At 46.0% G+C, this 13,540-nt stretch overlaps 2 long non-coding RNA genes across 2 annotated transcripts; one reads left to right on the top strand and one right to left on the bottom strand.

Annotated features, from left to right (window-relative positions):
• The first annotated feature begins 1,229 nt into the window (after positions 1–1,229).
• LOC144367070 (uncharacterized) lies at positions 1,230–3,116 on the top strand. The gene is made up of 2 exons (XR_013426276.1): positions 1,230–1,811; positions 1,949–3,116. It is a non-coding gene; the product is annotated as an uncharacterized LOC144367070 (long non-coding RNA).
• A 3,673-nt stretch (positions 3,117–6,789) lies between these two features.
• On the bottom strand, positions 6,790–10,793 carry LOC144367523 (uncharacterized). The gene is made up of 2 exons (XR_013426990.1): positions 10,626–10,793; positions 6,790–9,794 (listed from the first exon to the last, which is right to left on the bottom strand). It is a non-coding gene; the product is annotated as an uncharacterized LOC144367523 (long non-coding RNA).
• Between the last annotated feature and the right edge of the window lie 2,747 nt (positions 10,794–13,540).

The raw sequence follows: 13,540 nt of genomic DNA on the forward strand, positions 1-13,540 counted from the left end.
AATTCCTTGACCTGTGTGAGTTGGTTTTTGTATATGATGAGAAGTATGGTTCCATTTCATTTTATGGTCCATAGAGGGACACCCAATGTATTTTGATAAGTCTGTTTTCTCATTGATACTTTCCTCCAAGTAGTTAGCTGATGGTTTTGTTTCGCATTGAAACCATAAGAGTTCACTACAGGGGCTGCCAGTTTTGGAATGTCATGTTGATTTTTGGCATTTTAGATTAGGGATCTGCAAACAATGGCTCACGGTCCAAATCCAATCTACCACGTACTTTCGTGTGACTCTGGAGCTAAGAAGGGTTCTTTTATTTTTTTAAAGGGTGAAATGAAAAAAAAATCAAAGAAGAATATTTAAAAGTATGAGCAAAATTTATTACCTACCCCTTTACAGAAAAAGTTTCCTGGTCCCTTTTCTAGATGATTATTCTGCAATTGCATGTTATTAAATGACTGAGTGAATTTATGACATTTCACAAAACGTCATGTTTTCCACCTATGTTTTATGGTGATTTATGTCAGATGAAATGATTTTAATTTTAAAGGATTTTTTTTTTGCATTAGAGAGACTTCGTTTTGATTTGCCTTCTTAGCAGCATTTTAAAGAATATTCAATTTGTTGAAAACCAGTCATAAATTAAGTCATCAGAAGAACAGATTTTTTTTTTGAAAATTGATGTGAACAATCCGTTGTTTCCCCACGATTCATTTATTAATTCAACACCCATTTGATTAACAAAATCAAAAAGTTTGAGGATACCCTGTGTGACAGAGATCAGAGGCAGTGTGCTTCACTGGTGCGTGAACCTTACAATGATCACTTGGGGAAACGATTTGGAATTCTCAGCAAATTCGACCATTCCCCTACCCTGGGAGTCAGCAATTCCACTCTTGGTTATATGTTCATGGTGAAATTTAACTCAAGCATTTGCACAAGAATTCCATGGAAACTTTCTTTTTAGAAGCAAAAGCTTGAAACAAACCCAGGGACCAGTTCTCCACCTGGAGAATGGGTAATATCTTCTGGTTTATCCAGACATCCAACAATGAAGGGAAATAAAACACAGCTACAGGCAGTAACATCAAAGTGGAATGTTTTTAGCTTCTTTGATTCAGAAAAGCAAGTATCAAAAGATGATGTAGTAGCGGGATGCGGAGGTGCACGCCTGTCATCCCAGTGGCTCCGGAGGCTGAGGCAGGAGGATCTCGAGTTCAAAGCCAGCCTCAGCCACAGTGAGGCCCTAAGCAACTCAGTGAGACCCTGTCTCTAAATAAAATCCAAAATAGGGCTGGGATGGGGCTCAGTGGTTGAGTGCCCCTGAGTTCAATCCTCAGTACCCCCACCACCAAAAAAAAAAGATGATATAGTGTAAAATATCCTTTTTATGAATTTCACAGGTGTATGAAATTCAGTGATACCTTGGGGAGGCCTGCATACTTAACACGTCTTTAAAGAGAGGACTGCAAAACACAAAATTCAGGACCCTGGTGGCCTCTGACGTGGAATGCGGAGCCACGGGGGACCTGGGAAAGGCTGGTGATGGTTGCTGGTTGGGTGGGGTTGGCAGTATTGCTCGTTTTTACTGAAAAGAAACAAAGAACCACTATTAAAGCAGACGCAGGCAGCCACGGGCAGGATGGCCTTGACAAGCGTCGTGATGTCAGACTCATGATGAAGCTGTCTGTGTAACCCCGGGTTTCCACGTCTCCCTCCTTTTTGCCTGCCAGCAGAGAACCTCGCAGAACATTCAGACAGGAAAATAGCATCTGTTTAAAGAAATAAGGATCAGACTGGTTTCTTAAGTCTGGGTAAGATGGGATCGGTCTCATCTGATGGGTTCAGATTAATTTTAACTACCAGGTGCTGTTTTTTCATTTAATGCCATAAACATAATTAAAAAAATTTTTTTTTTTTTTTTGCTTCTGCTTTGATAATTTGCTTCTAGTTTTCTTGTGTGGAGGTCAGAGAGGACTTGGCCATCAGCCTCTGGATGACGTGGGACCAGGAGAGAGAACATGTGACCAGTGACTTCACATTACCCAATGTCTCCTAAATCTGGGACTCAGAGATGAGGAATGGCCTGAGAGGCGGGGCCTTGGGAAGCTGTCTGTGCGTGGGCAATGGACGTGCACAGACGCGTGTCCCACTTTCTTGCTTATGCTAGGAATTCAAGAGTCCTGGGTCAATAAGGAGGATGAAAGTATTATTTTGTCAGAGCTAAGCTGAGACAAAGTGAGGAACCTCAAAGAAGCTTCTTTTCTTTCCTCCTCCTCCTCCTCTTCCTCGTACTGGAGATTGAACCCAGGGGTGCTCTACCACTGAGCTACATCCCCAGCCTTTTTTATTTTTTATTTTCTGATGGGGTTTTGCTAAGTTGCTGAGGCTGGCCTCAAACTTGCGATCCTCCTGCCTCAGCCTCCCGGGTTGCTGGGATGACAGGGCGTGAACCTCTTTTCTCTGAGTGGATGACCTATTCATTCATTCCCCGCAAATATGAAATGATGTGATGAGTGCCAAGGCGAGCTGGGCAACCAGTGGTGACCAAGTCAGAGCCCTGGAATGCAGGGGGCTTACCATAGGTAAGGGAAGCCACACCATTTTAAAGGCTGGGCTGGAATTTTTAGCTCCAACATTTGCTGTGCAATCTTGAAAAAGTTACTTAACTCTTCTGGTCCTTTGTTCACTCCAGGGCCTGCTTCCTGGGCCCTGTGTAGCCGTAGTCTCGTGTGCATCGTTTCATGCTCGGCCGACACCCTCTTGACATTCTGTGTACGTTTTGAACACAGAACTTCACATTCGTAGCTGGCCCTGGTTCCTGGGTCTGTGAACCAGAGTTAAAACGGCTTCTTCTTGGAAACAGAAAGTAAAAGGGTGGTTACTGGGGGGGAGGGCAGGAGGAGACAGAAATAAGGACGAAGCGTTCAAACGGCGGAGTTTCAGTTTTGCAAGATGAAAACGTTCTGGAGATCAGTTGTGTGACAACAGAGATGGGCGTGATGTTACTGAACCGCACACTTAAGAATGCCTAAGAAGATAAATGTTATGTCATGTGTAAAAACTGATATCAAAATGATGTTTAAAAAAGACAAATTAAAAAAAAAAAAAAAGCCAAACCACAGACTCCTACTTAAAGGGGTCTTAAAGTGACCTAATGACCGTCCAGCTGTCCAAACAGCACGTCAATGTTGTTTGGGAGATTTAACTGGCAAGCGCCCGTGACCTTCCTTTGAAGTGTTTCCAACTTGGATAAACACAGTGACCCAACATCAGTGGCTCTCGTTTGCCACGCACCACACCTAGGCCAGGCCCTTTGATCACGTTTGCTCCTTCCGTCCTCCCAGGGATCCCGTGAAGAAGTCCCAGTGTTATTCATGTTTGAGGCAGCGAGGTTCAGAGAGGTTAGGTCACAGGCTTGAGGTCACACAGGAGCCATAATTTAAAACAGGGTGTGCGTGGCTGGGAGGAGCGGCCTCTTAACCACTGACTCCATTTTACTGCCTCGCATTGGAGCATGCAGCCAAGGCCTCTTATGGGGGCGGGGGGAGGTCGGGGAAGGGATGCCCCACTCCTCAGAGCCGGCAGCGATGCTGGCCCTCAGCCATCAGACCTGCTCCTGCCGGCTAATCCGGTTATCTGGGGCCTTGGGTTCCTGTCTTACTGCCCCAGGGAAGCGCTCTGTGGGCCTCCTCTGCGGCTTCTCTGGGTGATAATGGGAGAGCCCTGCCCGAAGGTCCCCCTGCGTCTCCATCTCCGCAGCACAAACCTGGGAAGCTGCGGCCTGGACTCTGGCGTCCAGGCTCCGCCATGTCCCCGGGGGAAGTGCAGGTGGAGGTGCCGACGCAGGCCACCTCTGGGGCTCCCTGCCTGACAAGCTGCTCCCAGGAACCCCCGCCCTTGCTGTGGCCTGGTGACACGGTGACACCTACCCTGGGCCACCGTCCCCCTCCCTCCAGGTTCCACGTCCAGCCGTGCAACTGGGCGGGCTGCAGATATTTGGAAAAGCTGGGTCTGTCCGGAAGAGGTCAGAGCCCTTGTTGTCATGGCTCCAAACTGTCGGCTGTGACCACCCTTTACTGAGCATCTCCATCGCATGAGATGTCACCAGAAATCCAGAGACGATTGGCCCAGATGGGAGGGAGCCAGTAGGTCAACAGGTGCAGGCGGCAAAGGCGTTGGTCCATCTGACAGGTACTTACGGAGTGACAGTGACCTCCCTAGGCCCCTGGGACAGTTCTCACTGCTCTCCTGGAGTCTTCACGCTGGTTTGGGAGAGACCCGATAAACATGGAGGCAGGCAAAGGGAAGACAGGATCCATAGACCGTAAATCCGACAGGTCGGCAAGGTGGAGAGGAATGGGGGCAGTGGTGTTCTAGGGGAAGAACTTTCTAGGTGGGGTGAACAGCGAGTGCAAAGGCCCTGAGGTCTGATTCAGGTAAAGAGAAAAGGTCAGCGTGGCTCATGGGTAGTTAATGCAGAGAGGGAGAGGGCACAGGGCTGGAGGATGAGCAGGGGCTAGATCACGTGGGATTAGGAAGCCATAGGACCCTACTTAAATCTGAGAGGAGAGGTCCTACATGGGTGTGAAACACAGGACATTCCTTTTTATCTTATTTTTTTGGTACCAGGGATTGAACTCAGGGGCACTCAACCACTGAGCCCCTTCCCCAGCCCTATTTTGTATTTTATTTAGAGACATGTTCTCACTGAGTTGCTTAGGGCCTCACTATGGCTGAGGCTGGCTTTGAACTTGCCATCCTCCTGCCTCAGCCTCCTGAGCCACTGGGACGACAGGTGGCCTGCTCCACCACCCCCTCTGAGTATGGCTGGTACTAGGGCTTCCCTAATGACCTTCGCGAGCATCCTGGGGTGTTCCAGGAACTTGCAGGGGCCCACCATAGCGTGGCGTCGCCAGGCGTGGTTGTTTAGGAAGCAGAGACTGGTGGTCACGTGACCAGGGTTAGGGCTTCGGTCAGGTGGGGAGCATGGTCCAGAGGAAGCTGCTGCTTCCCGTAGCTCCCGGAGCAGGTTCCACCTGACAGGCAGGCGGGTGACACAGCTCTGTCAGGAATGGGTCAGAGGTGACACGAATACATTAATCCAGGATTTCGACTCTTTCCAGGGCCCAGAGGGGTTGGAAGGAGCAAGTCTTCCTCGTGCGTCAGGGAAGGGAGACCGGGAGCAGAAGGCAGGGCTTGCGTGCCAGGGGGCAAGGGGCAGGAGGGAGATTCCGACTGAGCAAGCCTTTAGGGGGTCCCCAGGTGACTGTCATGCACAGCCAGGATTAAAAAAAAAAAAGGAAAACATCACCGTAGGTTGCACACAGTTAAATGCATCCAGCAGGCACCACACAGCCATGTTCCCAGATCCCCCAACTTCAGCACCACTCCACAAGAGAGATGGAGCAAGTCGCAAAAACTCACAGTGGCCCCAGGGCTCTCCGTGTCCAGTGGCGCTGGCGATGGCAGGACCTCATTCATAGGTCATGCAAGGAACAGCCCCTGAGCCGCAGAGAGGGCACCCCACGCCAGCATCAGCCACTGTGCTGTCACCCAACTTCAACAGGGAAGGATCCCTGTCGTCCAGGCGCACAGAGGAGAACTGAAGTCAAGCCATCCGCCCAAGGTCACACCAAAGGCACTGCATTTTCCCACGTGCAGACAGAAAGGCTGGACAGCGCATTCCAGCCCTCAACGTGCAATGATCTGGGGTCCGCGTGGCCTCCGGCTACCCACCGGCCACACTGCCAGGGTCCACACTCGGCCTGGCACAGATGACCACCATCGACCTGGACAAAAAGCTAGAAAAATCTCCCCGGGAGAGACCACACACACAGGCACTGCTAGAGTTGTCACTGGGGAGAAGGAAAAGAAGGTTCTGGATGAACGTCCCCTGTTTGATGGCACAGCAGGTCCATGCCAAGGGGCAGTCGTGGGTCAACAGTGCTGGAAGCCCAGGTCTTCCCGGCCCAAAGAGGCAGAGATCACACAAACTCGGCCTCTGGAAAAAGAGGGGCTGGATCCTGGAATGGAAAGCCCCAAACCCTGTGTACGAACTCTGCCCGCATCTCTGGGGTAACGTGTGCGCATGCGCAGAGCAGCTCCAGACAAGGCTAGGCAAGCCCTGTTGATAATGCAGCCACTGCCCCAGGGGGACGATCTGAAGTCACTGTTCAGTCACGTTAACTGCCTGCTTCAAAAACAAAAGAGAAAAAGAAAAGGCATGAGACAGGCTGCTAGGTCTGATTCAGAGGGTGTCCAAAATATATACCGTCAAAAGCACAGTAAAAATCACCATGCAATAAACTTCCTAAATTATAGGCATATATGTAAATTACATGCAAACATGCTCATATATATGAATGATATACACACTCACACCCTTAAATATGTATATATACACATATATGCTTGTAAATATTGTCTCTTTTTTTTTTGATACTAGGTATTGGACCCAGGGGCACTTAACTACTGAGCCACATCTCCAGCCCTTTTTATTAAAAAAAAATAAATGACAGTGGAATGCATTACATTTCTTATTACACATGTAGAGCACAGTTTTTCCTATCTCTGTATGTATATAAAGTAAGTTGACACCAATTCGAGGCTTCATACACGCACTTTGGATGATGATGTCCCTCACAGTCCACGATCCTTGCTAACCCCCTGCCCCCTCCCTTCCCCTCCCACCCCTCTGTCCTGTCTAGAGTTTGTCTATTCCTCCCGTGCTCCCCCTCCCTACCCCACGATGAGTCAGCCTCCTTATATCAGAGAAAACATTTGGAGCCCTTTTTATTTTTTATTTTGAGACAGAATCTTGTGAAGTCGCTGAGGCTGGCCTCACACTTGAGCTCCTCCTGCCTCAGCCTCCCCAGGAGCTTGGATGGCGGGCCTGTGCCACCACGCCTCACGGATCCATTCCTTTCTGTTGCAGCGTGATCCACTGCTGCTTGGATGCAATAGGATTTACTTATTGATCCCCTGGGGACATTTGGGTTATTTCTTGTTCTGGCCATCGGAAGGACACTGCTATACAATTTCTGTAGAGGATTCCGTAGGAACTCAGGTTTTCAGTTTTCTTTGGCCTGTGCTTGCCCTGTGTGTTACAGGCTGGATCCTTGAAGGGAGTCCTGGACCCCCAGCTCCCTTCCTCTCTTTGCTTCTCAGTCACCATGAAATGAACCAGTATCTTTGCCACTCATTCCTGTCATGATGAACTGTGCTGCCACAGGCCCAGAACAACAGGGTTGTAAAACAGTGGATGGGAACTTCTGAAGCCATGAGCCAAAGTGAACCTTTCTTGCTTTTACGTGGATTCTCTCAGGCATTTTGTCACAGTGGTGGAAAGCTCATACAAGCAATATATGAGACTTCCAGTTGGTCTGTATCTTTGTCAGTACTTAGTATTGTGAGATTTTTCTTTTTTCTTTTTGGACATTCTAGTAGGTATGTAGGGTTATCTTATTGTGGTTTTAGCATCAATTTTCCAAATAGTTAATAATGTTGAATATATTTTCTTTTTTTTTTTGTGGTCCAAGGGATCAAACCCATGTATTTTGGTATGGGCATTATTTCTGTGTAATCTACCAGCAGTTTTATAATTTTACTTTTCATGTTTACACCTATGAGTCATTTTCAGTTGGTTTCCTGGGATTGTGGGTGCCCATGATGGGAGGCAGAGACCACTGGTTGAAAAGTCTATTCTTTCTTCACTTAGCACCCTTGGATTTGCTTAGCACCCTTGCAAAATCAATTAGCTGTAAATACAGGGTTGATTTCTGAGCTATTGAATCTATTCCATGGATCTATGACTTTGTCTTCAAGCCAGTACCGCAGTGTCTTGATTTTTTTTTTTTTTGTGGCTTAATAGTAAGTTTAAAAACCAGCAAGTGTTCTTTTTCAAGATTGTTTTGGCTAGTTGGGGCTCTGTGTTTTCCAAACTGGGTTGTGTTCTTATTATTAAGTTCCTAGAGTTCTTTGTATTTTTTTTTTTTTTGAGAGCTATAAAATGTGTTTTGCAAATATGCTCTCCTATTCTGGCCTTGACTCCTAATTTCTCTACCAGTGTCTTTCACACATTTTAAAATTTTGATGAAGTTCAATACAATATAATTTACTTTTATGGATTAGAAAAGAAATTGTCCAAGAAATTTTTGCCTAAGTAACTCAAGTAGCTCTTGTGTTTTCTTCTAGATGTTTGATAATTTTAGGTTTTACATTTAGGCCTATCTTCCCTTTTGAGTTAGTTTTTTTTTTGGTGGGGGGCAGGTACTGGGATTGAACCCAGAGCACTTCAACCTCTGAGCCACATCAATTTTTATATTTCACTTTGAAACAGGGTTTTGCCTAGTTGTTTAGGGCCTCACTAAGTTGTCGAGGCTGAGTTTGAACTTGTGATCCTCCTGCCTCAGCCTCCCGAGTCACTGGGATGACAGGCGTGCACCACTGCACCCAGCTTGAGGTAATTTTTGATTATGGGCCAAAAACTTTTATCATTATGACTTTTTTGCGTGGATTTGCAGTTGCCTCTGCACCACCTGCTTTGGGCTACCTACCCCCCTGAATACCTTTTCACTTGTGTTGAAAGCCATTGAAAACACAAGAATTTTTGCTTATTTTTATCTTGAATGAAATATTTATATTTAAATAAATTTTGTATATAAAATATCTAATTATGTATGTCCACATTAAATTTATAATCATAAAGAGTACCATGCAGCTCAGTTTTCACTCACAACCTTATTCTTCTGGAGCACCCACCATCCTGATTTTTGTAATGCAGATTTCGTTGCTTGTATTTAAAGATGCACCATGTATATAGGTGTGTTTTCCCTTTCGGCACTGGGGATTGAGCCCAGGCATGCTTTACCACTGAGCTACATCCCCAAGCCTTTTTGATTTTTACTTTTGAGACAGGATCTCACTAAGTTACTTAGGGCCTCACTACATTGCTGGGGCTGGCCTCGAAACTGAGATCCTCTAGCCTCAGCCTCCTGAGTTGCTGGAATTTCAGGTGTGTGCCACCGCAGCTTTCTGGATGTATCTTTAAGCGACATTTTCTTTTTGACACTGTTTGAACATTTTATGAATGGAGTCATGTCAAATACATTCTTTAAAAAAATTTTTTTTCAATTGGGCTAAAATATACTCAACAGAACAATCATCCTCATAACCATTTCAAGCATCTAGCTCAGTGCTGTTAAGTCCATTTCCAACGTTGGGCAAACAGCACGGCCACCCATCTTCACGATTCTTTTTGTCTTGCAAACCTGAAACTTTCAACCTATTTGTGACTCTCAGAACTTCCTCACATTCTATTAGACGACTGAGTTCTGCCAGGTGCAGTAGCACACACCTGTAATCCCAGCAGCCCGGGAGGCTGAGGCAGGAGAATCATGAAGGTGAGGTCAGCCTCAGCCGACCTTAAATAATAATGGCCCTTTAAATGATAATGGCCCATTTCCCTCCCCCTGAACCCCTTGGCATTTTGCTGCTTCTGTTCAGGAGGACATTTGTGAGAGCTCTGTGTGACACTGGACATGTATGCCACGCTTCTGATCATGCAACTCATTCATTTCCATGGTTATACAAGAGCACTTTTCAAAGTCAGAGCATGCAAGGGATCAGAGTTATTCCCACAGTACCCAGGATAAGTGCACAGCACATAATACCAAGCAGTTGTTTGCCTTTTTAATCTTCTCTCTCTCATCAGTGTGCTGTGGAGCTTTTCAGAAACCCAATAATCCGTGATATTTCAATAGACCGAATCCAGAATCCGAGAATGTGGTGGTTTCCTAGTGAAGCAGACGTTCAAGAGAGTTACAAGATTGAAAAGTTATGCAACCCTTATCCCAACTTTCAATTTTAGAAAATGTTATTTTTCATAATTATATTATTTTATATTAACATGTTGTAGATTTGTTATCTTTTCAGGAATTCATTAATAAGTGTTTCAAAAGTTTCTCAGGGCTGGGGTTCAGTGCTTGCCTAGCATGCAGGAGGCCCTGGGTTTAATTCCCAGCACCACAAAAGAGAATAAAGAAAAGGTGTAACCCCTATGAGCCAATGCTCTTTGGAGAACTTAATAGTTTTTTGTTTGTTTGTTTGTTTATTTATTTATTTTTTGGTACAGGATATTGGACCCAGAGATGCTTAGCCACTGAGCCACATCCCCAGCCCTATTAATTTATTTTTTTTATTTTGAGACACGGTCTCGTGAGTTGCTTAGGCCTCAGGAAGTTGCTGAGGATGTTTTCAATATAAACTACAAATATCTCAACTGTGTCAGCTGGTGCACATATGAATGAGGTAAAGAATCAGAGTCCTTTAACTTTAATCATGTCATACTGGTTTTCAACATGGTTGTGCCAATTCCTGTTCCTACCAGCAGTAACTGATTGCCTCGGCTTCTATATTCTTGCCAACACCTAGAATCACAATACCGTATTTTTAATTTTTGACAATTTTATGGATGCATAATAGAGACCCACTTTCCACGGTGTATTCTTTTGCATATTTCAGATTTTGCTCCACGTGCATGCTCAGGTATAAAAGCCGCACTACACATGTTTTAAAAAGAGAATTTCTCTTTATAAAACCACTTAAAAATAACTTTTTGTGCTTACCTATTTTTTTTTTTCTTGAAAAATTTCCTTGTAAAAACAGGATGTGCTATCCGCAGGCATATTTCATTTTAGGGGGTGCAAATACGGATCAGTGGACCGGAATTTTAACCCACGTGTTTTAACCCTCAGACTCTTCGATTTCTTTGAGGGGAGCTCGTGACAGGGAACTGCTTTCGTTTTTCTTTTGATTTTGCAACTTTTGCAAACAGACGATGTCGAGGAACGCCCCCTAGTGGGCTCCCGTGGGGCTGCAACTACAAGATTTAAAGAACCTTCCTCTAGGTCCCTCTCCTCGCTTGGATTCAACTAACCCAGGGCTGAAAATATCTTTCTTCTTTCTTTCTTTCTTTTTTTTTTTGGTACCAGGGATCGATCTCAGGAGCACTCGACCTCTGAGCCCCATCCCCAGCCCTATTTTGTATTTTATTTAGAGACAGGGTCTCACTGAGTTGCTTGGTGCCTTGCCTTTGCTGAGGCTGGCTTGGAACTCGCAGCGATCCTCCTGCCTCAGCCTCCCCAGGTGCTGGGATTACAGCCTTGCGCCACCGTGCCCAGCGGCTGAAAATAGTCCCTGAATAATAAAACAACCCTTTCTATCGCATTTATATTATATGAGGCGTTATAAATGATGCAAAGATGAGAGGGTGTGGGTGGGTAGAAAGTACTGTGCCTCTTTACATAGGCGGGGGTGGGGTGGGGGTGGGGGGTCCTGGAGCCAATCTCTTGTCATTCCCCAGGGGCTGTGTCAGCCTCTGGCCTCCAGCAGAGAATAAAGAAATGCATAATTCCTCGTGGGGTGGGGGTGGAGAAATGACAGCAAGGGTCAGGGTCCGACTTCGGCATTCCTTACGGGTTTCAAACTCCAAGGGACACACACCAGGCTTTGCCCTAATAGTTTCTCCACCTGTTGACATTTTGGGCAGGTTAATCTTTTCTTATGGGACTCGGCTCATATCCGTGGCCTTTACCCCCTACATGTCAGTAGCGTCCCCGTCTCCAGCTGGGACAGCCCAGCATGTCTGCAGACATGGCTTAGGGCTGCACCAGCCCAGTCCTGAAGCTCATCAACCCTTACAGAACCACAAACCCCTTCCTCGGCAATTAGGGCTGGCTGAGGCGTGCTCTCCGCCCCCCCACTCCCCGTTCTCACCCCCTCTCTCCATGAAAATCTGATATGAAATAGATATGGTGTCCAGCAGAATCTGTGAGCTTCAAGACCCCCCGACGAGCAGGGCAGGTGCCAAGGATTCACAGGTGGGAGGTCTGGTCCTCCAGGTGGTGGTGTTATCAGGTTATCAGGTTATTCCCTTGAGCAGGTTGTTATAAACATGAAGACTGGCCCCTCCCTGGTTGCCGACTTCCTGTCTTGCCAGGTGAGTTTTCCTGCGTGGACCTCTGTCACTGAGAGTCCTCTGTCATGGGATCCTTACCAGAGCCGAGCAGACACTGGCAGAGCGCTCCTTTTATTTTTAAAATGTCTTCTGATGAGTCATACAGGACGGTAGAATGCACTCTGACCTGTCATACATAAATGGAGTATGAATTTCTCCTTCTTCTGGCTGCACACGATGTAGAATTAAACCAGTTGTGCAATCATGTATGTACATAGGGTAAGGAAGTCCGATGCGATCTACTGTCCTTCCTACCCTCTTACGTCCTCCCCTCCCTTCACTCCCCTCTGCCTGATCCAAAGTACCTCTATTTTCCTCTAGCCCCTTCACCCCTTATTGTGAATTAGCATCCGCATATCCGAGAAAACATTCAGCCTTTGGATTTGGGGGCTTGACTTATTGTGTTTAGCATGATATTCTCCAGCTCCATCCGTTTACCTGCAAATGCCATAATGTCATTCTTCTTTAGGGCTGAGTAATGTTCCATTGTGTATATACACCACATTTTCTTTATCCATTCATCAGTGGAAGGACACCTAGGTGGTTCCAGGGTTTAGCTTTTGTGAACTGAGCTGCTACAGACACTGATGTGTTTCTGCGTCACTGTGGTATGCTGATTTTAAGTTCTTAAATAAGGAGTGGGATAGCTGAGTCAAAGAGTGGTTCCATTCCAAGTTTTCTGAGGAATCTCCATACTGGCACAGCGCCCTTGAAGCTCCAAAACTGTGAGGTAAAAATAAACCTCTTTTCTTTACACATGACCCAGCCTCAGGAATTTTGTTATAGCAACAAAACCAGACAAATACAGCCTGGCACAATCTAAGTGCTTGAAAAATGTTAGCCATTATTAGCAATGATTCATTCAGTGCATGACTATAATTACCAAGGCCTAATAGACAACAAGCATCGCTCTAATGTGGGTATGTAGTGCACAGGAAAAAAAAAAGTGGTATTAATTCTTGTTTTAATAATTACTTATTTCCCAAACTGCCAGGTGCATCAATCTATTAGCAGGTGGGGGAAATAAAGGATTTCTCAGGAGGACCAGTAGGACCCTGGGTTGAGCTAAGGACTAGTAAAAGAGTACTTTCAATGGGCAGGGCACTCCAGGGGAGACATGTCATAGAAGACTTTTTGTCTCTATCTCAGGAATACTCCATTGCCCATGTTTGAGGCCAGAACAGGGTTGCCCAATAGAATTTTCTATAATCATGGAAATATTCCACAGTGGTACTCTATGGTACAGTAGCCACTAGCCATCTGGGGCTGTTGAGTGTGTTTTTTTAATATTTATTTTTTAGTTTTAGGTGGACACAATATCTTTATTTTACATTTATGTGGTGCTGAGGATGGAACCCAGGGCCTCGGGCATGCTAGGCGAGCGCCTTACCACTGAGCCCCAGCCTCAGCACCCCCGTTGGGCATTTTGAATGTGGCTGGTGTGATGGAGACGTGGAATTCTAAATGTTATTTAATTTCGAGGGACTTAACATTGAAATAGCCTTCGGTGTCTACCGACGACCA

The sequence above is a fragment of the Ictidomys tridecemlineatus genome, chromosome 10, assembly GCF_052094955.1.
Source record: "Ictidomys tridecemlineatus isolate mIctTri1 chromosome 10, mIctTri1.hap1, whole genome shotgun sequence".
Taxonomy (NCBI): domain Eukaryota; kingdom Metazoa; phylum Chordata; class Mammalia; order Rodentia; family Sciuridae; genus Ictidomys; species Ictidomys tridecemlineatus.